Genomic DNA, 24884 nt, shown 5'->3' with positions numbered 1-24884 from the left:
AGGTCCCTGCCACACCAAGAGCCAAGTGCTAGACAGATGAGATAACGAGCTGGTAAATGATGACAGCCCCAGACTCTGAGAAGCTCCACCCAACGCCACGCGGAGCAGAGCCAAGCAATCCCCCTGAGCCCCTCCCAAACTGAGAATTTGTGAGAAAAATAAATTTGGTCATTATTTTAAGCCATTACACTTTGGATGATTTGTTAGTCATGTTAACTCTAACTAAAGATACGTTATTTTTAATAATAACGGTCACTGGCTTGAATCTATACAGTTCTGCTACAGGATCATCTGAAATCTTAGGAAAACTTGGTCTCTTGATTCCTTTCCATGTGAAACTTTAGGATAACACAGTTTATAGCTAAAAGGCTACTGCGACTAATTCTTAAAAGGGGAAAATACGATGACTTGGTATGTGTTAATAGTTTGATTTATATGTTTTAGCGTGATCTCAAGGTTTGCTGCAGCAAATGTTTTGCATATGTTTATCTGGAAAAGTGAAAGTCAGTGTGAATTGTTAAAGGTCTCAAAAGGATGCCTGTGTCTGCAGCAATCAAAGGCAAAATATGTGCTTCTAGTATGTAATCTCCGACAGGTTAGAGTCGTTAAAAATAGACTTCTCATCTCACTTTGGCATTTACTACTCATCTCCATTAAAGCAATTATTTAAATTTCAGGAGTCTTCATTTTGGGAGGAGTAATTTAGCAATGTGTTTCAAATTAGTTATTTTAAATTTCAGAAGTCATTTTTTTGTATCAACTCCTCATCTCTCTAAAAGTTATCTGCAGATTTATTACTTTCAGAAAACTTGTGTTTTTTTAGATAAAAGTGATTTGCTCTGTAATTGACCTGGTGTACCCTTAATAAAGAAAACTATTAATAGTTTTGTTTTTAATAATTAGGATACTTATGAGTGTCCAGGTCTTTGGAAAGATAAATGACTGAACAAAAAGACCTTTGAAGAAAGCCAGATATGGTGAAAATTATGATCCTTGTTGTTGTGTTATACAAAAGACTCAAATGTGCTCACTGAAGCAGGTAGGGAACAAAGTGAAAGTTTATTTTAATTGAATAAGCTGCTTATAAGCTGTGTTTCTTTAAAGATATTGTGGGCCAATAATAAAACACGATACCTCAGGTTTACAGAATCAGATTCTAAAATCTCTTCACAGAAGCATAATCAACTATCAACAAGAGATGTTTGTAAAAATAAAATTGAATTATAGTAAATTATATTTCTGTCAGGCAATGACGGCCTGTTAACATTCAAAACCCTGATATCAGAATCTTAAATGAGATGCACAATTTATAAATTAATAAATGTCGTGCTTAAAAATACATCTTTTTAAAAAAACTGTAGTCGGCTGGGTACAGTGGCTCCCGCCTGTAATCCCAGCACTTTGGGAGGCTGAGGCAGGTGGATCACGAGGTCAGGAGATCAAGACCATCCTAGCTAACACACTGAAACCCCATCTCTACTAAAAATACAAAAAATTAGCCAGGCATGGCGGCGTGCACCTGTAGTCCCAGCTACTCGGGAGGCTGAGGCAGGAAAATGGCGAGAACGTGGGAGGTGGAGCTTGCAGTGAGCTGAAATCACGTCACCGCACTCCAGCTTGGGCAACAGAGCGAGACTCCGTCTCAAAAAAAAAAAAAAAAAAAAAAACTGTAGTCATTGTAGGCAAAGGAACACAGTTTTGCACTCATTTGCAGGCATATAAGTGTGTGTATGTAAGTGTTCATATATAAACATGTATTTATGTGTGTTTAGATTATTTATATGAGTATTCATATATTTTAATTTTGATGTAAATTTAATGCTTGGTCTGGACATTCAGAAAAGGCTTACACACTGGCAGCCTCACACATTGGGAGGGTCATTATTCATGTATCTGTGTTTATAGGCTCTCTTTGATACATTATATTCTGTTTATATGCCATATTTATTTACATAATCATACTTATATATTAATGAAAAGTAATTGGCTGGGTGCAGTGGCTTACGCCTGTAATCCCAGCACTTTGGGAGGCCGAGGCGAGCAGATCACAAGGTCAGGAGTTCGAGGCCAGCCTGGCTAACACGGTGAAACCCCGTCTCTACTAAAATTACAAAAAATTAGCCGGGCGTGGTGGCGGGTACCTCTAGTCCCAGCTACTCGGGAGGCTGAGGCAGGAGAATGGTGTGAACCTGGGAGGCAGAGGTTGCAGTGAGCCGAGATCGCGCCACTGCACTTCAGCTTGGGCAACAGACTGAGACTCCATCTCAAAAAAAAATAAATAAATAAAAGTAATTATATATTTATAAATGTTATAAAACTTGGCAAAAACTAGACTACTCACAAAATAGGTGATTGGATGATATAGTTTATAAACTCTGCAACCTTGAACCTTGGAAATTTCTCTGAAGAATATAGTTACCTGGAGTTCCGGCAGGGATCACAGCACAGCTGGTGAATGTAAGGAGAAATGTATCAACTGTAGACACAATATACAGCTCTGCATATATACAAGCTGCACCAGTCTCCTTCCTGAAATGCACACATGCACAGAGCCGTTCATAAACACACTCCTCAAATACATTCCACCAACGTGGCCATGGCCTACCGGTGGGCCTACCCAGCTACTTGTCTTTCTAATCATTTGCACTTTTTCATCGAAATAAAGTGTGTATAATTTACAGAAATCATCATCAAAAAAAAACTAAAGAGACTTATAGATGTAAAGCTTTCAAATCTTCACTAAGGAGAAACACAATAGGCGATCTGGGGCAGAATTGTTAACCCAGTTAATGATTATGGGTTACATAGAAGCTTTGTTTTAGGCTGAGAAAATACACATGTTAGGCATGACTAAGAGCCAAGATAAAGTACAAGAATGCAAGGAAAGATACAACATTCTTAGAAGAACTCTTCAACCTTGCCAAAATATGAGCTACATTATGGGCTAATCATGAAAAACGTCTTAGCAGGTGTTGAACAAAACAGATAAATCTCCAAATATGTATATCCAAATAAGTGCAGGATATGGAAATGAAAAGGACAAGATATTGAGAAATATGGCAAAATAAAGTGGAGCTTCTACTAGTGAAAGGTTTTTGTGAGGACGGGATGGGGAAGTAGTGAGCTGAGAAGTTTAGCACCAGAAATTGGTGTTGGGTGGTGATAAACCCAGATCAGAGGAGGACGTTTGCTAGCGCTCTGTGAGCTCAGCCAGGGAAACTTGCCATGGCAAGTTCTCTCAGTCAGGTATGAAGATGAAACTGATGATTTACCAATACCAGGAATAGAAAGAAATGGAATCCACAGCTGTTCTTAAGACTTGTAAAGTGCAGAAGTAGATGGGTGTATCAGCTATTGACTTCATATCCAAGCACAAAGTTGGTAAAAACTGATCTTGAAATGTAAGTGTGATTTTATGGAGGTCACAGGAATGATGGGAGATGAATGACTGGAGGACTGAACAGCCCTTGGTTTTCAAGCTAATCTCTACGTGAAGTGGAATGCAGGAGGTGAATCCTTCTTTCCACTCACTCTGTCCTCTCCTGCCCCGTAGGGAGAGAGGCTGTACCTATAAAGTTCATCACCTAGGCACACGCAAATGTGTGTGTGCCTGTGTAAGGCTGCGGGGCTCTGTGGATGAACAGCTGTGTCTGAAGAGCCTCAAAGAGAGCCACTTGGTTTATAATGAATGTCATGATACTGTCTAATCCGTTCAATACACGTGCGTCTCTATGAACAGAGAGTAAAATCTGGGCAGTGTGACACTGTGCATTCCAGCCAAATCAGTTGAGGAAAACCCTACCTTTGAATTCCAGAGAAAAAAAATTGGCAGAGACAAATGGCTTCTATATAAACTTATCACATTTTGGGACACAGCAAGACACATGGCTCTTCTCGCCTCTGCTTTGGATTTTCTTCTGGCCAAGTTCAGTGTTTCTTTTCTTCAACTCTGACATCTACCAATTTGGGTGTGTTTGAACTTAATTTTGAGAATTTTCATCTTCTGTGGAATCCTGGGACTTTCAGGTTCATTTCATGTGCCAATGTGAACGCTGGTTTATCTCATTCCTACCCATTGTTTGGCTTTGTCACCTGGTTTCTCAACTACATGACTTGTCTGTGGACTCTGTAGGAGTACGCAGATTCGCTTTTAGCTCTAGAACTTGGCTTTAAAAACCTGACCTACTCAGGAGTTCGAGACCAGCCTGGCCAACATGGTGAAACCCCATCTCTACTCAAAATACAAAAATTACCCAGGCGTGGTGGTGGGTGCCTGTAGACCCAGCTACTAGGGAGGCTGAGGCAGGAGACTAGCTTGAACTTGGGAGGCAGAGGTTGCAGTGAGCTGAGATCACACCACTGCACTCCAGCCTGGGCAACAGAGTGAGATTCTGTCTCAAAAAAAAAAAGAAAAAAAACCCTGACCTACACCATACCTACACCATATCCATAAGCAAGAATGATTCAAACTTTTCTACAGGTATTCAGTTTCTCACAAAACAAAGGGCCCGAATACCTTTTAGACCAAGTGATTGTGATTAGACAAACACAATACCTTTCCTTCTTTCCAGCGACTTGGCTGGTATAAGTAGGATATGATGCATAAAGATAGCAAGGGAAGTACCAAGTGAGAAATTCCAACAAATACTATAGGAGTTACAGGCAGGAAGTAAATACATCCAGTCAGCATGGAAGATCTTCCAAGAAATGGGAGTGAAATTAGAAGGGCAGCTGCAATGCAGAGACTGCATTGACATTTTCTTTATTTTTAGCTTTTGTCCTTGAAAGTGGTTCCCTTTTCTCAGCATCCTTTTCTGTTCTGATTTCTTCCTTAGCTTGTGATGAATCTTCTCAGTAAAAACTCCTGGAACTCTATGGCATGCTTTGGCTGAGTTTTATCTCTGTACAGAGTGTAAATTACCTCCTTTTCTTCAATCTCAGTATTGCCCCGCTGTGTCCTCCAGCATCAGCGCTTAGTATTGCAGTCGCACTGCACTTGCCTGTAGTTGATAATTTCTTGGCCCTGCTGTCACACCTGGGTGCTGATCAGATTGAATTCCATCTTTCCTTTATCCTGTATCTGTGTCTTCTATGTGGTTATTAAATGCTGTTCTTTTCCTACTGGGTAACTATTTAAAGTTATACTGACTGTGTCTTCTGGAGAAAATTCTGAAGCGTTTAGCTCTTTTCAAAAGATGCTATTGACTAAATCACAATGATTCTTTTACTTGGAAGATTTAAACTTTGGAATACACAGTTCATATTTGTGTTTGGGGTCAAGCAATCGTTTGCTTTCCCATAGCTTCTCAAAGAAATGTGTTCTTACTTCTCAAGGAGAATCAGTGGCTTAAGCCAGATATAAAAGACAAATAGAAATATGAACAAGAAGCTCAGTACTTGAAAATTTTAAAATATTAAGTTGAAATTGCGGTTGAATTAGGAAATGTCTCTCTCCTTTTGCTGCTTTTCATGTCCCCTTTATTAGTAGAACCAAGTCAGAACTATCTTGATGTAACCATGTAAGAAGAAGGCTTCTTCCATATCTCTCTCTTCAAACATGTATTTAGTTATTTTACCATAAAGGTGTTAATTATATGTTTCTTGTAATTCAAAGGTAGAAAATGTGTACCTTCGCAAATTCCCTACAACATTTGAATAAAAATTAGCAACACTGAAGGTCTTTGAGGGTTTTCATAATTTTTTAGCATTTATACTTTTGCCTTATTTGTGTATAAATATTTTCATTGTTGTAAGTCCAAGTCCTCTAATTGTTTTGAACCAAAAAATAGTTTGGCACAAAAGCCTTGAGATATAAACCCTTGGCTTCACAATCTATTTCTGTGACTCAATAAATAACTGAGTGAAGTTACGGCAAGTTAGTAGAGTTTCTAAAACCTGATTCCTTGTGTCTAAGTAGGGAACATGACACCTGCTACTCTTCATTTCAAAGACTCAAAATGAGGTCAGTACTGGATTTACAAACACAATGTTTATGCAGCTTTTCATTAAGTCCTGAGTATAACCAATGACATGAAATGGTACTCAGTTCACAAAATAACAATTCGTGCCAGCATTGGAGGAAGATCTGCTGTATTAAATAACTGAGGGTTAGTGTGGCAGAGTCGGGTGGGAAAGTTCCCTAGTGGATTCTCATCATTATTTTTGTGTTTCTATTATTTTCACTTTATGTTTCACTTTATGCAATTCGGTTTGGAGCCTAACCACTGAATGAGATGGTAGTCTAGGATGCTGGAATTTAAACTACATTGACTATAGGAAGTTGTATGTGAATGAGAGGGCTTGGGAGCAGAGGGAGCAATGAGCTAAGTGGGCCCACTCAAGGGGAGAGGCATTGCAGTGCAGCTAGCATGGGAGAAGAGCGCGGAGGCATATGCCAGGCTTGTAGGAAGGGTGAGAGAAGAAAGGCACTGTAGGCACTGTGAGTAGAAAGAATCTCTCATGGAAATGCACCATGGTCTGAAAGGGTGGGTTCTATTTGGTGACAGGTGAATAATTTGGTGTGGCTGAACTCTACCCACATGAACAACGGGAAAAAGTGAAAAGAAGAAGTTGGAGCGAGATGGTAATGAACAACTTTTTTATGCTTGTCCAAGGAATTTCTAACATATACTATGAACAGTAAGAAAATGCTGCATACTATGAAGAAATACTAAGAAATATATATTTGGGGAATATTTTTGATAAAAAGAGACTAGAAAATGGTAAATGTTGGGAGTCAAGAATGTCTCTGATGAGAGAACGGAAGGAAACCCCACTGCTGAGACAGACAACTCGGGAAGATTTGAGAGAAGAGCCCCAGGGAGGAGGACTGTAATGGTTACCTTTGCTTCTGCCTTAATCCTTCCTAAACCTATACTTGAGAAAGTTGAGCAGGAAAGCAGGAGTCCTGACTAATCTCAAGGCTGATAAGAAGGATGGGGTGCAGGTGGGAAGCAGCTATCAGAGCTGGCTCCCCAAAGCCTGTTGTGTATGAAAACTGCTATCTAACATGAAAGCTGTGGGGATAAAAGTTGCATGTAAGTAATAAGGTGCAATATTTGTGAGTTAAGTAAAGTTAAATCTAATTGTAGAAAAGACACGAAGAATTTACCTAATTTTATTTTTTTTTAAATTCAGAACAGTTATTTACTCTGAACTTGATGAGGAGAAGATCAGCAAATTCCATAACAGAGAATATAAGATCTCCAAGATCTTAGATGCGAGTCATGAATTAGGTTCTTCTGTCTTTGTAAAATCCATCTGGAAATATTGTGTATTATTCTAAATAACTTTTTTCTCTCTTAATCTTCTACCCAGTTAGAAGAGAGGGAAACAGTAGAGGCTGCTTTACCCTATAACCAAGTATTTTGGCAGGTATAAAGGCATGACACACAGGCATTTTCACTTACGGATGTAAAAACTTTTTTCAACATTTCTGCTACCACTTCTGCCTTTCTCATTAATATTTATGAATGTGTTAAGCTCTGAATATTGTCTTCCAATTTAGTGGGCTAGATTCCCATGCAACACTCCCTATGCTAACTAATGCCCTCAAAGAGTAATACCAATAGATGTTAACACAACCAGAGTAGGTAAAAGTCAGAGGATGGACAACACTCAATTTTAGCAAAAATGTATGGCACTAAAACTCTACTGTGTTGCTGGTGAGAGTGTAAAATGCTATACTTTAGAAACTATTCAGCCAGCCATTTCTTATAATGTTAAACATAGATCTAGCTCATGTCACAATTTCACTGCTGTGTATTTACTCGAGAAATAAAAACATGTCAACACAGACATACACAAAAACTTGCACAAATATTTTGCTAGAATTTTTATTTACAATAGCCAGAAACTGAAACAACCCGGGTATTTCTCAGTAGAAGAATGGATATCAATATTTTTCAACAATAAAAGAGTACGAGCTGTGTTCTGTACAACAACACGAGTGAATTTTAAAAGTACTAAGTAAATGAAGCTAGATAAAAATGCATTGAATTTTATGGTTTTTACATCAAGTTCAAAAAAATGCAAAACTCATCTATAATGACAGAAATTAAATCAGTGTCTGCTTGTGAGAGGGCAAAAAGGAGACATAATGGAAATTTCTGAGAAAATGGAGATATCTTGTATATTTTTCGGGTATTTGTTACTTGATTGTGTAAATTGTCAAAATTTATTGAATTGAATATTTTGGTTCTTTGCATTTTACCCTATAGAAATTTTACCAAAAGAAGATGATATAAAATCTGCCTCCAAGGCAAGAGTCAAAATAAACTCAAAACCATAAAAGCATAATTAGGCAGTGTTTATAGATATTTCAGCATGTTGTATACCCCTGGAACTTAACCCTCATATGCAGATATGAGTGGTTAATATGAAGCTGATGAACATTCATAAGGTAATTAATAAGTTTTAAAACCTTGGAATCTTGAAATAAAATGTGTAGCAATGTCTACCCACAAAAGTCATGCCCTGAAAGTTACCCAAGATGAGGAAAGAGGATCTTTAAAGTAGGGAGGCTTGTTTTAAATAAAGGGATAGCCTGAAGAAAAACATATTTATGGGTAGAAAGGTCAAAATCAGAGTGATATCAAAAGGAAAGCAGGCTTCGAATGAAATAGATAATGAAGAAACATGTGGCATCCTTATGGAGCATGCATAAGCATCTCTGGCAGCTCATTTGTCAAGCTCAACTTTCACAAATTGTGTTTGATTAGAGTTTGGGGAGCAGAAATCTCAGAATACAGGATGGAGCCATTTGGGGCAATACTGTGCAGTTTTTAAAAAAATTTTTAATTGATACCTAATAGATAATCATATTTTCAGGATACATGTGATAAATTGATACATTCACATAATGTGTGAAGATGAAACCAGGGAAATTGGGGTATCCAGCACCTTAAATATTTGTCTTTTCTTTATGCGAGGAACATTCGAATTTTTCTCTTCTAGGTATTTTGAAAAGCGCAGTACACCATTGATAACTATTGCCACCCTACTGATCAAACTCCAGGTTTTACTTCTCTGATCGAACTGCATGTTTGTACTTGTTAATCAGCCATTTAACTCCCCTTCCCCACCACGCTTCCCAACCTCTGGTACCTACCAATCTACCCTCTATCTTCGTGAGATATACTTTCTTAGCTGCCACAAATGAATGCGAGCTTGTGATATTTGTTTTTCTATGCTTGGCTTACTTCACTTAACATAATGACCTGCAGTTCCTTCCATGTCGCTGCAAATGACAGATTTCACTCCGCTTTATGGCTGAATAACATTCCATTGTGTATATACATGACATTTTCTTTATTCTACTATTGCTGGGCACTTGGTTGATTCCCTATTTTGTCTATTGTGAATAGTGCGGCAATAAGCATGAGGACGCAGGTATCTCTTTGATTTACTGATGTCCTTTCTATTGGAAACGTACCCAGTAGTGAGATTGCTGGATCCTATGTTTACTTTCTGAGGAAGCTCCACACAGTTTTCCATAGTTGTAGTACTCACTTACATTCCTACCAGCAGTGTACGAGGGTTCCCCTTCTTCACATCCTCGCCCTATTTATTATTCCCTTTTAGATATGAGTCACTTTAACTAGGGTAAGATTATATGTCACTGTGGTTTTGATTTGCATTTCTCTGATGACTAATGATATTGAGCATTTTTTTGTATACCTTTGGCTCTTTGTGTATCTTCTTTTGATAAATGTCTGTTCAGATCTTTATTGCCATTGATTTGTTAGAGCTCCTTATATATTCTGGTTATTCATCCTTTGACAGATGGACAGCTTGCAAATATTTCTCCCATTCATCAGATTGTCTCTTCATTTTTGTGATTGTTTCCTTTGCTGCGCAAAAGCTTTTTACCTTCATGTGATCCCATTTGTCTGTGTTTGCTTTGGTTGCCTGTGCTTCTGAGGTCTTACACAAAACTTATTTCCCAGACAATGGAGTGTTTCCCCAATGTTTTCTTCCAGTAGTTTCACAGTTTGAGGTCTTAGATTTACATCTTTAATCTATTTTGATTTAATGTTTGTATGGTGAGAGATAAGGGTCTACCTTCATTCTTCTGCATGTGCTTACCCAGTTTTTTCAACACAATTTAGTGAAGAGACTGTCCTTTCCTATTGTATGTTTTTTGGTGCCTTCGTCAAGAATGAGTTGATTGTTATGTAGGGATTTATATGTTGATTCTCTATCCTAGTCCATTAGTCTATGTGTTTGTTTTTATGACAGCGCTGTGCTTTTTTGGTTACTATAGCTCTGTAGTATAATTTGGAGTCAGGTAGTGACTATAGCTCTGTAGTATAATTTGAAGTCCGGTAAAGCCTCCAGCTTTGTTCTTTCTGCTCAGGATTGCTTTTGCTATTCAGGGTCTTATGGTTCCATGTAAATTTTAGGATTATTATTTCTTTTCTGAGAAGAAAGTCATTGGTATTTTGATAGAGACTGCATTGAATCTGTAAATTACTTTAGGTAGTATTGACACTTGAAAAATATTAATACATGAGCATGGAATATCTTTACATGTTTTTGTGTCCTTGTCAATTTTTTTCATCAGTGTTTTATAGTTTTCCCTATGTAGATCTTTCACATTTTTGGTTAAATAAATTCCTGAGTATTTGGTATTATTTGTAGCCATTGTAAGTGGGATTGCTTTCCTGATTTCTTTTTTAGATTGTTCCCTGTTTGCAAATATAAATGCTACTGATTTTTATATGTTGACTTTGTATCCTGCAACTTTACAGAATTTGTTTATTAGTTCTAACAGTCCTTGGGTGGAGTCTAGTTTTTTCCAAGTATAAAATCATCTTGACTGTGAACAAGGCTAATTTGACTTTTCCTTTCCAATTTGAGCGATATTTACTTCTTTCTCTTGCTGAATTACTCTCTCCAGGGCTTCTAGTATTATGTTTAATAAAAGTAGTGAAAGTGGGCATCTCTGTTTTGTTCCAGATCTTAGAGGAAAGCCTTTCAGTTTTTCCCTGTTCAATATTATGATAGCTGTGGGTTTATCATATATGGCCTTTATTATTTTGAGGTTTGTTTTTTCTATGCTCAGTGTGTTGAAGGTTTTTATTATAAAGACATATTGAATTATATCGAAGGGTTTGTCAGCATTGATTGAAATTATACATTTTTTATTATTGGTTCTGTTAATGCGATCTATCACATTTATTGATTTGTGTATGTTGAAACATCCTTGCATCCTTGCAGTGAATCTCACTTGATCATAGTGAATGATCTTTACAATGTGTTGTTGAATTTGTTTGCTAGTATTTTGTTGAAAATTTATGCATCTATGTTCGTTAGAGGTATTGGCCTATAGTTTCTTTTTTTGTTGTGTCTTTGTATGTTTTGTTATGTATCACGATAATGCTGGCATCTTAGAATTAGTTTGGAAGTATACCTTCCTTTTTATTTTTTTTGAAGAGTTTGAAAAGATGTGGTAATAATTCTTATTTAAATGTTTGGTAGAATTTAGCAGTGAAACTATCAGTTCCTGGGCTTTGCTTTGATAGAAGATATTTTAGTACAACTTCAATCTTATTAATCATTATTGGGTAGTTCAGATTTTCTATATCTTCATGGTTCAATCTTGGTAAGTTGTACGTGTCCAAGAATTTATTTGTGTCTTCTAGATTTTCTAATTAATTGGTGTATATTTCTAATTATTGGTGTGTATTGTTCATAAGAGCTTCTATTGATTAGTCATATTTCTGTGGTCTCAGTTATGTTTTTTGTTTCTGATTTATTTGTTTATTTGGGTCTTCTCTTTTTTCTTAGTGTAGCTAACAGTTTATTGATTTTGTTTATCTTTTCAAAAAACTTTTTGTTTTATCAGTCTTCTGTATTTTTTCATTAGTCTCAATTTCACTTATTTCTGCTCTTTATTATTTCTTTCATTCTACTAATTTTAGATTTGGTTTGTTTCTGCATTTCTAATTCTTTGAGTTGTATCATTAGATGTTTACCTAAAATCTTTCTACATTTTTGAATGTAGGCATTTATTTTGTACTGCTCTGCTTTATCCCAAAGATTTTGGTTTGTTGTATTTCTATTTTCATTTGTTTCAATAAAGTTTTTAATTCATTTCTTAATTTCTTCATTGACCCATTGGTTATTCAGGAACACATTGTTTAATTTCTATGTGTTTGTGTAATTTCCAGAGTTCCTCTTATTATTGATTTCTGGTTTTATTCCATGGTGATCAGAAATGATACTTGATATGATTTCTACTTTCATGAATTTGTTGAGACTTGTTTGTGGCCTAAGATATGGTCTATTCTGGAGAATGTTCCATGTTCTAATGAAAAGTATATGTATGCAGCAGCTGTTAGGTAAAATGTTCTGTAGGTGTGAGTTAGCCTATTTAGTCTAGTGTGTAATTTAACTCCGATGTTTCTTTGTTGGTCTTCTGTCTAGAGGATCTGTCTATCACTAAGAAGCGGGCATTAAAGTTCCCCACTATTATTATATTGCAGTCTGTCTCTCCCCTTAGATCTATTACTATTTGCTTTATATACCTCGGTGTTCTGTGTTGGGTGCATAGATATCTAGAATTGTTATATCCTCTTGCTGAATTGTCGCCTTTATTTTTGTATAGTGACTTTCTTTGTCTATTTTTATAGTCTTTGACATATTGCTATTTTATCAGATAAAAGTATTGTTACTTCTGCTCTTTTTTTATTTCAACTTGCATGGAATATCTGTTTCCATCCCTTTACTTTTCGGTCTATGTGTGTCTTTATAAGTGAGTTTTTTTTTTTTTTTTTTTTTTAGAAACATGGTCTTGTTTTGTCACCTAGCTGGAGTGCAGTGGCATGATCAGGTGAGGCAGATCTCTTGTAAGTTACATAGTTTGGTCTTGTTGATTTATTCATTCAGACACTCTGTTTTTTTTTTAACTGGAGAATTGAGTCCATTTACATTCAGTGTAATTATTGATACATAAGGACTTACTACTGCTTGGTTTTTTGGGGGTTTTTTGCTTGTTTTCTGGTTGTTTTGTAGCTCCTCTCTTCCTTTCTCTCTTTCTTATCATCTTCCTTTGCAATTGAGTGATTTTCTCTGGTAGTACATTTTAATCCATTGCTTTTTATTTTTAGTGTATCTATCACAGGTTTTTGCATTGTGGTTGTCATGAAGCTTACATCAAATATCTTACAATAAGTTATTTTAAAGAGATGGCAGCTTATCTTAGATTGCAATAGAAAGTATAGACTCAAAAAAATACTGAAGAAAAAATTTCTACACTTTAACTTAACCCTCCCTGTGTTTTAACTTTTTGTTGTTATCTCAATTTAGCTAGTTTTTGTTGCCTGTCTCTTAACAGGTTGCTGTAGCTATTACTGGTTTTGATAGATTTATCTTTTGAACTTTATATTAGAATTATGAGTGGATTTCACATGTCATTTACAGTGTTTGAGTATCCTGAGTTTGTCTATGTACTTTTACAGTCCATTTGATACATTCAAATGCTTCTTTTTGCACACTAGTGTTTTTGTTTTTGTTTTGTGTTAGATGGAAGACCTTGCTTTTAACACTTGTAAGATTTTGTTTGTTTAGGAAAGACCTGCTCCTTCATACTTGAAGAATACTTTGCTGGATAAACAATTCTTGATTGCCATTTTTTTCTTCCACATTTTGAAAATGTCATCTCATGTACCCCTGGCCTTTACAGTTTCTGTTGAGACATCTTTTTCCAGATGAATTTGAGTTCCTTTATATTTTATCTGTTTCTTTTCTTTCACTACTTTTAGGATTGTCTCTTTGCTCTTGGCGTTTAAGAGCCTGATTACATACCTTGTGGTAGTCTTATTTGGGTCAAACCTGTTTGGTGTTCTCAGACCTTCATGTACCCGAGTAGCTGTATCTTTCTCAAGTTTTGGAACATTTTCTGTGGTTATTTCTTTGAGTAAGCTTTCTATTCCTTGTTCTTGCTCAGCTTCCTGTTGATTTCCAGTAATTTTTAGAGTTAGTCTTTTGAAGTTATTTTCTATAACTTGTTCATGACTTTTGTTCCTTTTTTTTCCCCCTTCTGACTGTGTATTTTCAAATAGCCTGTCTTAGGCTCACTGACTCTTTTCTCTTCTTGAGTCATTCTGCTGTTGAGAGCCTCTAATAAATTTTTCAGTTTAGTAAATGAATTTCTCAGTTCCAGGATTCTGAATTTACATCTATGTCTTTGTATTGACGGATCAGTTATTTTTTTCCAGTCTTCTCTACCTGGCTTGTTTTGATTTTTATTGGAGATGTTTGCTTAGAGATTCCTTATAATTTATCTGTTGAATTTCTTTCTTTTTTATTTTCTGCTAGGTTGCTGCCTCTTTATAGGTACTAGAGAGTGCCATAGGCCCAGGTTTGCCTTGACTCTAGTAAGTGATTAGAGTGCTGCCCATTCTGACTTGAGGAGGTCATAAAGGGGCTATCCCAGCAGTGTGGTGGGAAGGCTGGCTAGGGGTTCATGCCCAGGGAAACTGTGGAACATACCTCCCACAGTGTGGTGCTGGTGAGCAGCTGCTCTGATTTGGTGTCTTCTCTGCCCAAGTTACAGCACAGAGTTTCCAAGGCTGGGATGACAGTCCCATCTTCCCCACTTTGTCTTTGGTTGCCCTCAGGGATGTTTCTCCTTCAGGCACTCCCAATGCTTCCAATGGGTTGAGGCAGGAATAGGTCTCCTGCTAGGAAAACCAAGATGGATGGGAAGCTGGTTGTTTACCTCTATCTCACTTTTTCCTGTGTAGAAAATATGAGTCTGGGAAAATTTTTCTCTTACATGGTGTTGTACAGATTAGGGGGAGAAATGTCACAGATATGAAAGCCCAGTTCTCTCACCACCTGCTCAGAGCTTTTTACTTCTCTATGGACCTGGGAACTGTTTCACCCTCATACTTGCATTCTATGCTATTACTATTTTTAATCATGACACTGTCTATTTGCTTTTGGTTTTCTGATGAGGGGAGTGACACCAATGTGTTTCCATACTTCCATTCTGGAACCGGTCAATATTGTGTAGTTTCTTGTAGCACAGTTCAACACTGCACCCAGAGTCCTCACCAGCTCGATGGGGGCTCCTTAGACTCTTCGTGGTCACCTGGCTCTTCTCTGTGCTATGCCCAAAGTTTCTCATTTATCTAGAAGTGTCAATTGAAAAACTACTCAAAATCAACATAAGAAAGGACTAGGAATCAGATGACAACTGGGTTTTGTTTTTCTGGCCACTTAAAATAAACCAGTAGCCACTGCCTGGGATGCAGCATTGAAAATGGATGTGAAGTCTTTTGTAAGCTCAAGAAAACAGAATATGATGACTGATTAGCAATGAAAGGGCCAGGAGTGACGCACATAATTGGGGAGCCTGTAGTAGCAGCCACTTCAGCTTACAGGTGTGCTTTTTTAACAGTAGTTTCTAGAGCATTGTCTTTTGCTTATGGCCTCATAATTGTCTTCAGTGATGATAAATGTTGTTTGCCAGAGGGACTTTTCAGCATCCTGCAGCATTCTGCAAATTTCACACTATCTGTAGTAGTTCTTATCAAACTGTTGGTCTCAACTTTTGCGTCAGGAAATCAGTTCCAGAAGTCTCTCAACCATGTTTTAAGGAATAGGATATAACAACACAGAGTAACTAGAAACAAACTAAATTTCTAATTTTATACATATGTATGTATTTATATGGTTCATTTTCTATAAAATGCATTCATTGCTTGTTTGAGAGATTATTCCCAGTATAGTGAATTTAAAAAACTATTTTTTCTCATTTTAGGTGTCAATGACATGAAATTTGTCACAGCAGATATTCAGAGAGCTGAAATAAAGGGTAAGCCATGTGTGTAGCAATTGATACACATATGATATCAGTAATGAAACTTCCTGACTTAATATTAAATGATTATCAAAGTTGATGTTAGCCCTTGTTGTGCTCTGAATTTGGGATTATTAACAGAGTTTAATCTGGAGTATAATTCTAACGTTCAGATTATCAAAGACAGGGGTGAAATGTGGGCCGCACTTGGAAAACGGAACTCATGAGGTTTGGCCCCAAAGGTCTCAGAGCTATAAATGGCGAAGCAATTCACCTGAATTAAAACCTGAGGTGCAGGAAATGCAGGAAAGCTAGCTTTCCTCAAAGAGATACATCAGTCCTTCAATGATTCAGCTCATTCGGCATGAGCTGAATGTCTCATGCCCAAGCACATAGCTTTTGGGCCTTTCTAGTACAGATTCTGTCCATAATAGGTTAGACACTGACCCTGCCATGTTCTCAGACCTCTGGGAGGTCTCTGGAGACAACTTCACACTGACAGCATCTATCAAGTACAGGAGGCCCCTGGGAACCATAACTTGCTCACTTCAAGAGCTAATGCCTTGTGGGGACATCTTGATATTGCTATTGCTTGGCGGAAGAGCAAACCACAGCTCTTCCCCCAGAGACTCTACTCAGCAATCATTTCCATCCATAAAGAATTTTTTATAGCTGTGCTGGAGACATAGAGGGAAGCTGTGAGGCTACTATAGAATTTCTAACTTAGAATAACAACAGTAGAGTCTCCTACCCTGAAGCATTCTTATTTCAGCTCAGTTGACTTCACAACAGCATTACCCTCCTGTTTTGCAGAGTATTTAAGGCATGCAGGGATTAAATGACTACCTTGAGGTGATGTTGGTAATTGCATTTTAAAATTTGTCGAAGAGTGATTTTGATTCACATAAGGCATTTTACAAGAGGGTGATTTTAGCTGGTAGAAAACAAGGCATTCTGACAGTGGGTTGCATGTCCTGTTGTTCTGTAAGGAAGAGACCTAAAAGGTTTTGTCCAAAATAACGATGTTATCCAGGGAAATGGCATTTTTCTTAGAAGGTTAAATTGCATAGTGTTGGTGGAGACAGAGATTATGCTTAGCACATAGGAGGAGTTCAACATGTTTGTTGATTGAAATGAAAAAAATGAATGACACTGTCCCTTATGCAGCAGCGTACTCACCTACCAGGCATGCTTGTTGAGTCTGTTTTCCCAGGGCTGCTAATGAGCTCTTTTTGCTATTGATACTTTATCTTACCTAGTGTCCTCGTGTCTGAGAATAGGCAGGGTAGAATCCAGCCATTCTCTGTGATAGTCAGCAAAGCAAACCAGCGATGGTATGAACCCATGACTGGCGACTTTTAGCACCATATCAGGCAAATGTGAAAGAAATATTTAAAACTTCAGATTACTTCTTAAAGCTGTTGTATGTGAGAAAGGAAGTTACGGCATGTGTATTCAAAAATAAATGAAGAAGAAAAGATTTTGTATGTGTTTCAGGGCTGGAACATGGAATTGTTTTCTACACGAATTTATAGAAGCACTTGCGGCCAGACTATATACTGATAAATTGGAACTGAATGTATTCTCATGAAATTTGCTTTACCCTTTTCCACAGAGTTGCTGGAGTGCTGAGATGCAGAACTTAGAACAATACTGAAGTTATATAGAATATAAATAAATATAAATATAAATAAATATAAATATAAATATAAATAAATTTATAAATATAAATATAAATATAAATAAATATAATAAATATAAATAAAGAATTTATAAATTCTTTATATTGGGTCAGAGCTGCCGCACAGCTGTTGAAGGAAGTCTGAGACACTCTGGAGAAAGATCTGGGCTTTCAGTACCCTTCTCAGGCCCCCAGCCCTCCTACAGCATTCCTCAGCGAGATCTGTCAGCTTGCCATTCACAGGTTTTGCCTTGTCCCAGATTCTAGGCCAATGCTAAGTGGCAGCAGCAAGCCCTTACACACGTTCCTATTGAGGACATTCCTTATTGTATTTCCTTGTGACATCACAGTGTTACTGGGGGGTCCTTCTTGTTAGAGCTCCCAGGATGGTGGCGGGCTGCTTCCAAGATGGCGGCAAGCCTCATATTCTCTGACCTGGGGTTTTTGGCCTCATGGATTCCAAGCAATAGAACCTTGGGCCATGTGGTGAGTGTTATAGCTCTGTTAGAAGCCCTGGGTCACGGAAGAGAACCGTGGAACTCAGCGACTAGTGTTCAGCTCAATTAGGACAAACCCTGGCACTTAGCCGTGCAGGAACAATGGCAAGCCTTTAGCCTGATCCAGAGTGGCAATGGGTGCCTCACTGGATCAGAAACGCAGTGGACACCCTGCCAGATTGAGAGGGGGGAAGTCAACGGCGGGTCTGGGACGGGGGTGAACAGCGGTGGTGGACAGCGAGCGAAAGCTCAGTTTGAGCCGTAACAAACACGGACCAGAAGAGTGTGCAGTTGCAAGATTTAATAGAGTGAAAACAGAGCTCCCATACAATTGGAGGGGGCCCAAAGGGGGTTGCTGTTGCCAGCTCAAACGCCTGGGTTTAAATCCTGATCATTGTCCCTCCTGCTGTGCTCTCAGGCAATAGATGATTGGCTATTTCTTTACCTTCTGTTTTTGCCTAATTAGCATTTTAGTGAGCTGTCTTTACTACCTGATTGGTTGGGTGTGAGCTAAGTTGCAAGCCCCGTGTTTAAAGGTGGATGCAGTCACCTTCCCAGCTAGGCTTAGGGATTCTTAGTCGGACTAGGAAATCCAGCTAGTCCTGTCTCTCAACAGTGCCCCAGCTCCTACTATTGGGTGTCTTTGTGGTGGCTTCAATGGCGTATTTCAAAACTTACCTGGACCTGGTGGTCCCAGAGAAAGCTTGTAGAATTCAATGTGCTTCCGCAGGTGGGAGCCACTTTCTCATCTTGACTCAGCGGTTCCATTCTGATTCTTAACCTCCAGTGCCAACTATCTTCAGCATACTGCAAACTTCAGCAAACTCACAAAGCCAAGACTACTAACGTGTCAGGAATCTTTCTGCAAATCCGAAAAAAGCTCTGGGAGGGCAGAGGGCAGTGTCTTGTGCACTTAGAGAATGCCTTCATGTATATATCTGTATTATGCAGTTTTCTTAAGGGTGTCTTTTTCTCTGGAAAGATCCAACCCCGTCCCAGGCTACATGACTTGGAAGGCAGAGAAGTGTTGGATTTCAGCCCCACTCACCCCTTAGCTAGGTACCTATGTGCATTAGACCAGCTATTGACTATACAAATGGCTTATGCCCATTTAAAAAATTATTTTTCTAGAAGGCTTTCTAGTCTAGAAATTGCTCTAACACCCTACTTTATGTTTACCTGAATCTTGGCTTAGCACAGAAGGAGCCAGGATTTATAGGCAGGCCTTCTGGATGTCAACAACCACTGAAGTAGAAAATTTTAACATCATCTAGATTTAGCAGATAATGTGTTTCTATTGACCTGATGTCATGTGTACCATTGTTTTCACACAGGCATCCCTATTATAACAAAACCCAATGCCTAGACAGTGCCTGGCATATAAGAGAGATACAATAAAAAAGTTGTGGGCTCAGTTAACAAGCCATTGCATCACCCACCATCAATGCCTTCCTGATGACCAAGAACCAAACCAAGAACCATGTTGACCACGTCTTGCTACCAGGAAAATCACACTATTTGTCCAACAAATCCTAAGATCTAATAATAAAGATGAAAAGTTACATTAAAAAGTATTACTAAAATGAAGATATCAATCTGCATGTACTTAAATACATGAAAAGAGGTAATATAATGTGTATGAAAAAAATGTTCTACTGAATGATTTTGGACGCAGTTGATAAATTATTTTACCAGAAAGAGTAAGAATGGCATAATCAGCTGTAGATACCACAGTACATATAATTCTTTATGAGATGGTTAATAACAGTGGAGTTGATCTTGGAAAAACATGCACGAACTGTGTGTAGCTTGCCAGCCATTATTCCCTCAAACCTTTATACTTGTGGCTTGTTTAACATCTTATAATCCCTTGTGGTTATGTTGTTAAATCAATTTTGTTCATGTTTCTTTTGTGGCCATCTTTTTTTTTTTTCTCATAGTTTTTTTTTTTTTTTATTATATTTTAGGTTTTAGGGTACATGTGCACAATGTGCAGGTTTGTTACATATGTACCCATGTGCCATGTTGATTTCCTGCACCCATTAACTCGTCATTTAGCATTAGGTATATCTCCTAATGCTGTCCCTCCCCCCTCCCCCAACCCCACAACAGTCCCCGGAGTGTGATGTTCCCCGTCCTGTGTCCATGAGTTCTCATTGTTCAATTCCCACCTATGAGTGAGAACATGCGGTGTTTGGTTTTTTGTCCTTACGATAGTTTACTGAGAATGATGTTTTCCAGTTTCATCCATGTCCCTACAAAGGACATGAACTCATCATTTTTTATGGCTGCATAGTATTCCATGGTGTATATGTGCCACATTTTCTTAATCCAGTCTATCGTTGTTGGACATTTGGGTTGGTTCCAACTCTTTGCTATTGTGAATAGTGCCGCAATAAACATATGTGTGCATGTGTCTTTATAGCAGCATGATTTATAGTCCTTTGGGTATATACCCAGTAATGGGATGGCTGGGTCAAATGGTATTTCTAATTCTAGATCCCTGAGGAATCGCCACACTGACTTCCACAATGGTTGAACTAGTTTACAGTCCCACCAACAGTGTAAAAGTGTTCCTATTTCTCCACATCCTCTCCAGCACCTGTTGTTTCCTGCTTTTTTAATGATGGCCATTCTAACTGGTGTGAGATGGTATCTCACTGTGGTTTCGATTTGCATTTCTCTGATGGCCAGTGATGATGAGCATTTTTTCATGTGTTTTTTGGCTGCATAATGTCTTCTTTTGAGAAGTGTCTGTTCATGTCCTTTGCCCACTTTTTGATGGGGTTGTTTGTTTTTTTCTTGTAAATTTGTTTGAGTTCATTGTAGATTCTGGATATTAGCCCTTTGTCAGATGAGTAGGTTGCAAAAATTTTCTCCCATTCTGTAGGTTGCCTGTTCACTCTGATGGTAGTTTCTTTTGCTGTGCAGAAGCTCTTTAGTTTAATTAGATCCCATTTATCAATTTTGGCTTTTGTTGCCATTGCTTTTGGTGTTTTAGACATGAAGTCCTTGCCCACGCCTATGTCCTGAATGGTATTGCCTAGGTTTTCTTGTAGGATTTTAATGGTTTTAGGTCTAACATTTAAGTCTTTAATCCATCTTGAATTAATTTTTGTATAAGGTGTAAGGAAGGGATCCAGTTTCAGCTTTCTACATATGGCTAGCCAGTTCTCCCAGCACCATTTATTAAATAGGGAATCCTTTCCCCATTTCTTGTTTTTGTCAGGTTTGTCAAAGATCAGATAGTTGTAGATATGTGGCATCATTTCTGAGGGCTCTGTTCTGTTCCATTGATCTATGTCTCTGTTGTGGTACCAGTACCATGCTGTTTTGGTTACTGTAGCCTTGTAGTATAGTTTGAAGTCAGGTAGCGTGATGCCTCCAGCTTTGTTCTTTTGGCTTAGGATTGACTTGGCGATGCGGGCTCTTTTTTGGTTCCATATGAACTTTAAAGTAGTTTTTTCCAATTCTGTGAAGAAAGTCCTTGGTAGCTTGATGGGGATGGCATTGAGTCTATAAATTACCTTGGGCAGTATGGCCATTTTCACGATATTGATTCTTCCAACCCATGAGCATGGAATGTTCTTCCATTTGTTTGTATCCTCTTTTATTTCATTGAGCAGTGGTTTGTAGTTCTCCTTGAAGAGGTCCTTCACATCCCTTGTAAGTTGGATTCCTAGGTATTTTATTCTCTTTGAAGCAATTGTGAATGGGAGTTCACTCATGATTTGGCTCTCTGTTTGTCTGTGATTGGTGTACAAGAATGCTTGTAATTTTTTACATTGATTTTGTATCCTGAGACTTTGCTGAAGTTGCTGATCAGCTTAAGGAGATTTGGTGCTGAGACAATAGGGTTTTCTAGATATACAATCATGTCATCTGCAAACAGGGACAATTTGACTTCCTCTTTTCCTAATTGAATACCCTTTATTTCCTTCTCCTGCCTGATTGCTCTGGCCAGAACTTCCAGCACTATGTTGAAGAGGAGTGGTGAGAGAGGGCATCCCTGTCTTGTGCCAGTTTTCAAAGGGAATGCTTCCAGTTTTTGCCCATTCAGTATGATATTGGCTGTGGGTTTGTCATAGATAGCTCTTATTATTTGGAGATACGTCCCATCAATACCTAATTTATTGAGAGTTTTTAGCATGAAGAGTTGTTGAATTTTGTCAAAGGCCTTTTCTGCATCTATTGAGATAATCATGTGGTTTTTGTCTTTGGTTCTGTTTATATGCTGGATTACATTTATTGATTTGCGTATGTTGAACCAGCCTTGCATCCCAGGGATGAAGCCCACTTGATTATGGTGGATAAGCTTTTTGATGTGCTGCTGGATTCGGTTTGCCAGTATTTTATTGAGGATTTTTGCATCAATGTTCATCAAGGATATTGGTCTGAAATTCTCTTTTTTGGTTATGTCTCTGCCAGGCTTTGGTATCAGGACGATGCTGGCTTCATAAAATGTGTTAGGGAGGATTCCCTCTTTTTCTATCGATTGTAATAGTTTCAGAAGGAATGGTACCAGTTCCTCCTTGTACCTCTGGTAGAATTCGGCTGTGAATCCATCAGGTCCTGGACTCTTTTTGGTTGGTAAGCTATTGATTATTGTTGTGGCCATCTTTTATAATTTTTATACAGCCAGTGGGTCCCTGTTGTGAGGACGGCATGGGAGAGATGACTTCCTTCCAGCCTAAGGGATTGTGCACTGAAGACAGCATAGGAAAGCATCCTTGGTCATTGCATGGAATAGAACATTTCAACAGCTCAAACACACTGGCAGTGCTCCAGGAGAGGAATGAGTGTTTCCTTCCCAGACATGTCATTTTGTATCAGCAGAAGCTGGACAGCTTGAGAATTATTGCTTGTATATCTGGAATTACATTTCTAGTTCTCCGAATGCTCATCCTTTACAGCAGTGCCATGTTCTCAGAAGTTTAGCCAGTAATAGTGTTTGCTGCCACAATAAATACAAGTTGGGGGAAGCTGGTCCCATCCACTCTCCTTCTTTATTGAACATAATGAATGATCACCCATTGCATGGATAACAAAGCAATCGAGAAATAAAACCTTTCTTGTTCTTTTTTGGCTCAATGAAAGGCAATACACATGCTTGCTAACAACTACATGGCCAAAGAAAACACTCAAATAAACCTGCGAGTTTGTTCTTGCTTGGGAAGCAGGAGAAGTTAATGCCATGAGGCCGTTCTAAAGTGGACCAGGTGAGTTGGATACATTAAAATGATTAATAACAGGGATGGTGAATGATGTCCCTCAAGAACATACATGATTCTTTCCTCCACCACTTGTCTTCAGTCTTTCCATTGAGATAAAAATCAGTTACTTATATGTACAAAAATGAAGGAGCTCATGAAAAAATTAAAAAGTGGTATCAGAATGCAAAATAGATAAGACAGAATATGAACCAAGTCTTGTAACAATGTTAAATACACGAAATGAGGCTGTAAGTCTGTGATTGCAGTAAGAGGCACACAGGGGCATTTGAGTTCGGTCTTAAAGAGCAGAAAGCATTTTGTCATGTAGAAATGGAAAGAGCGCCTCAGGCAGCTGAAATAGTACACAGGTGGGTGAAGAGGGGAGAAACGCCTTTGAGGGCATGGAGTTTGGCTGTGTAGACAGGGCATGTGGATTCAGTCTACAGAGAGCAGGCTGGCGATGAAACTGGGTGATGAGCACAGCGCAGGCTGAACCAGCAGAAGAGCCCAGGACCCCTCCAAATAGAAGCAGTTTAAAAATTCCCACTCAGGTTTGTTATTTAATACTTCAGAGGATACAGACAGCGTATCAAAAGAAGTGTCAGGATCAGATTTTTATGTGAAATTTCATTTGGCTACTGGGTTTTGTTTTCTTTTGTTAGAAGAGTCTGTCATTGCTTGTTGTCAGCATACAAGTCTTCACAGCTGAGGGTGCACCTGGCACTTCCTGCAGTGGTGGGGTTTTATAGCATGCACCACACAGCTGCACACTGCCCCCTCCTGACCTGACCCACGCAACACAGCACTCTGCAGATGCCTCTTGTTCCTGGTCCTCCGGGCGTCTCCCCACTAACCATTTCCAGCTGTTAGCACCTATACGGGCCACTCTTTGGAAAAATGCTGAGACCATTTGGACCCAAATTTTTTAATGTTTCATTGATGCATACTACATATACCACAAATATCACCAATTATAAGCATAAACTATGATAAGTTTTGACATAAAAACTCAGTTGTATATTCACCATTACGTTACAGAAAGTTCCTTCCTTATGCTTGAGAAAATTCATTTTAAAAAGAAAGGCTGCGGTGGCCTTGTGGAATACACTTGCGGGCTTTCAGTGTGAGATGCCTTCTGGGAGCCATGATCAAGCCTGGACTTTGAATAAGGCAGCTGGAGAGTGGAGGATTCATGGAAGATACACTTTGGAGGAGGAGATCTGGAAACTTACTTAGTGTGTATGATGGGATGTAATATCAATCAATTACATATCAATAACTAGGGTAAATTTTCAACATTGTTGATAATAGAAACTGATGAGTTACCTAGACAAATAATAATTTTAAAAAAGTAAATTTTTGTTGTGGTTCTGTAAAAATAATGCTGTTTACCCGAACTGATCCATGTTCCTCACCACTTATGCAAGATTATCTTGCAGAAGCATAGCAATTATATACATCATTAATGTGGTCGGAGCTTTTGAGTGAATTCTATTTCATTAGCATTAAGCACATGCTTCAGTGCTAAAAAATGAGGTAGCTTCTCATGTTGTGTGATATTTAACAAATTTAGCACATTGAAAGGGTTCTCTGGGGTAAAATAAGATTTTTGTAAGTTGACATTTTGTATATTTTCCTAAGCCGATGTAAATACTATACAAAGAGATGGCAGTGAGGCTGTT

General features: G+C 38.3%; 1 long non-coding RNA gene across 1 annotated transcript; it reads left to right on the top strand.

Moving 5' to 3' along the window:
• The first annotated feature begins 17612 nt into the window (after positions 1-17612).
• Positions 17613-24558, top strand: LOC129481353 (uncharacterized). Its single transcript, XR_010120636.1, has 4 exons — positions 17613-17978; positions 19324-19613; positions 23087-23208; positions 24245-24558. It is a non-coding gene; the product is annotated as an uncharacterized lncRNA (long non-coding RNA).
• The last annotated feature ends 326 nt before the right edge of the window (positions 24559-24884 follow it).

This window comes from Symphalangus syndactylus, chromosome 4 (assembly GCF_028878055.3).
Source record: "Symphalangus syndactylus isolate Jambi chromosome 4, NHGRI_mSymSyn1-v2.1_pri, whole genome shotgun sequence".
Lineage (NCBI taxonomy): Eukaryota > Metazoa > Chordata > Mammalia > Primates > Hylobatidae > Symphalangus > Symphalangus syndactylus.
Note: the sequence above shows the minus strand (reverse complement) of the source record. Positions and strands in the feature narration are given on the sequence as shown.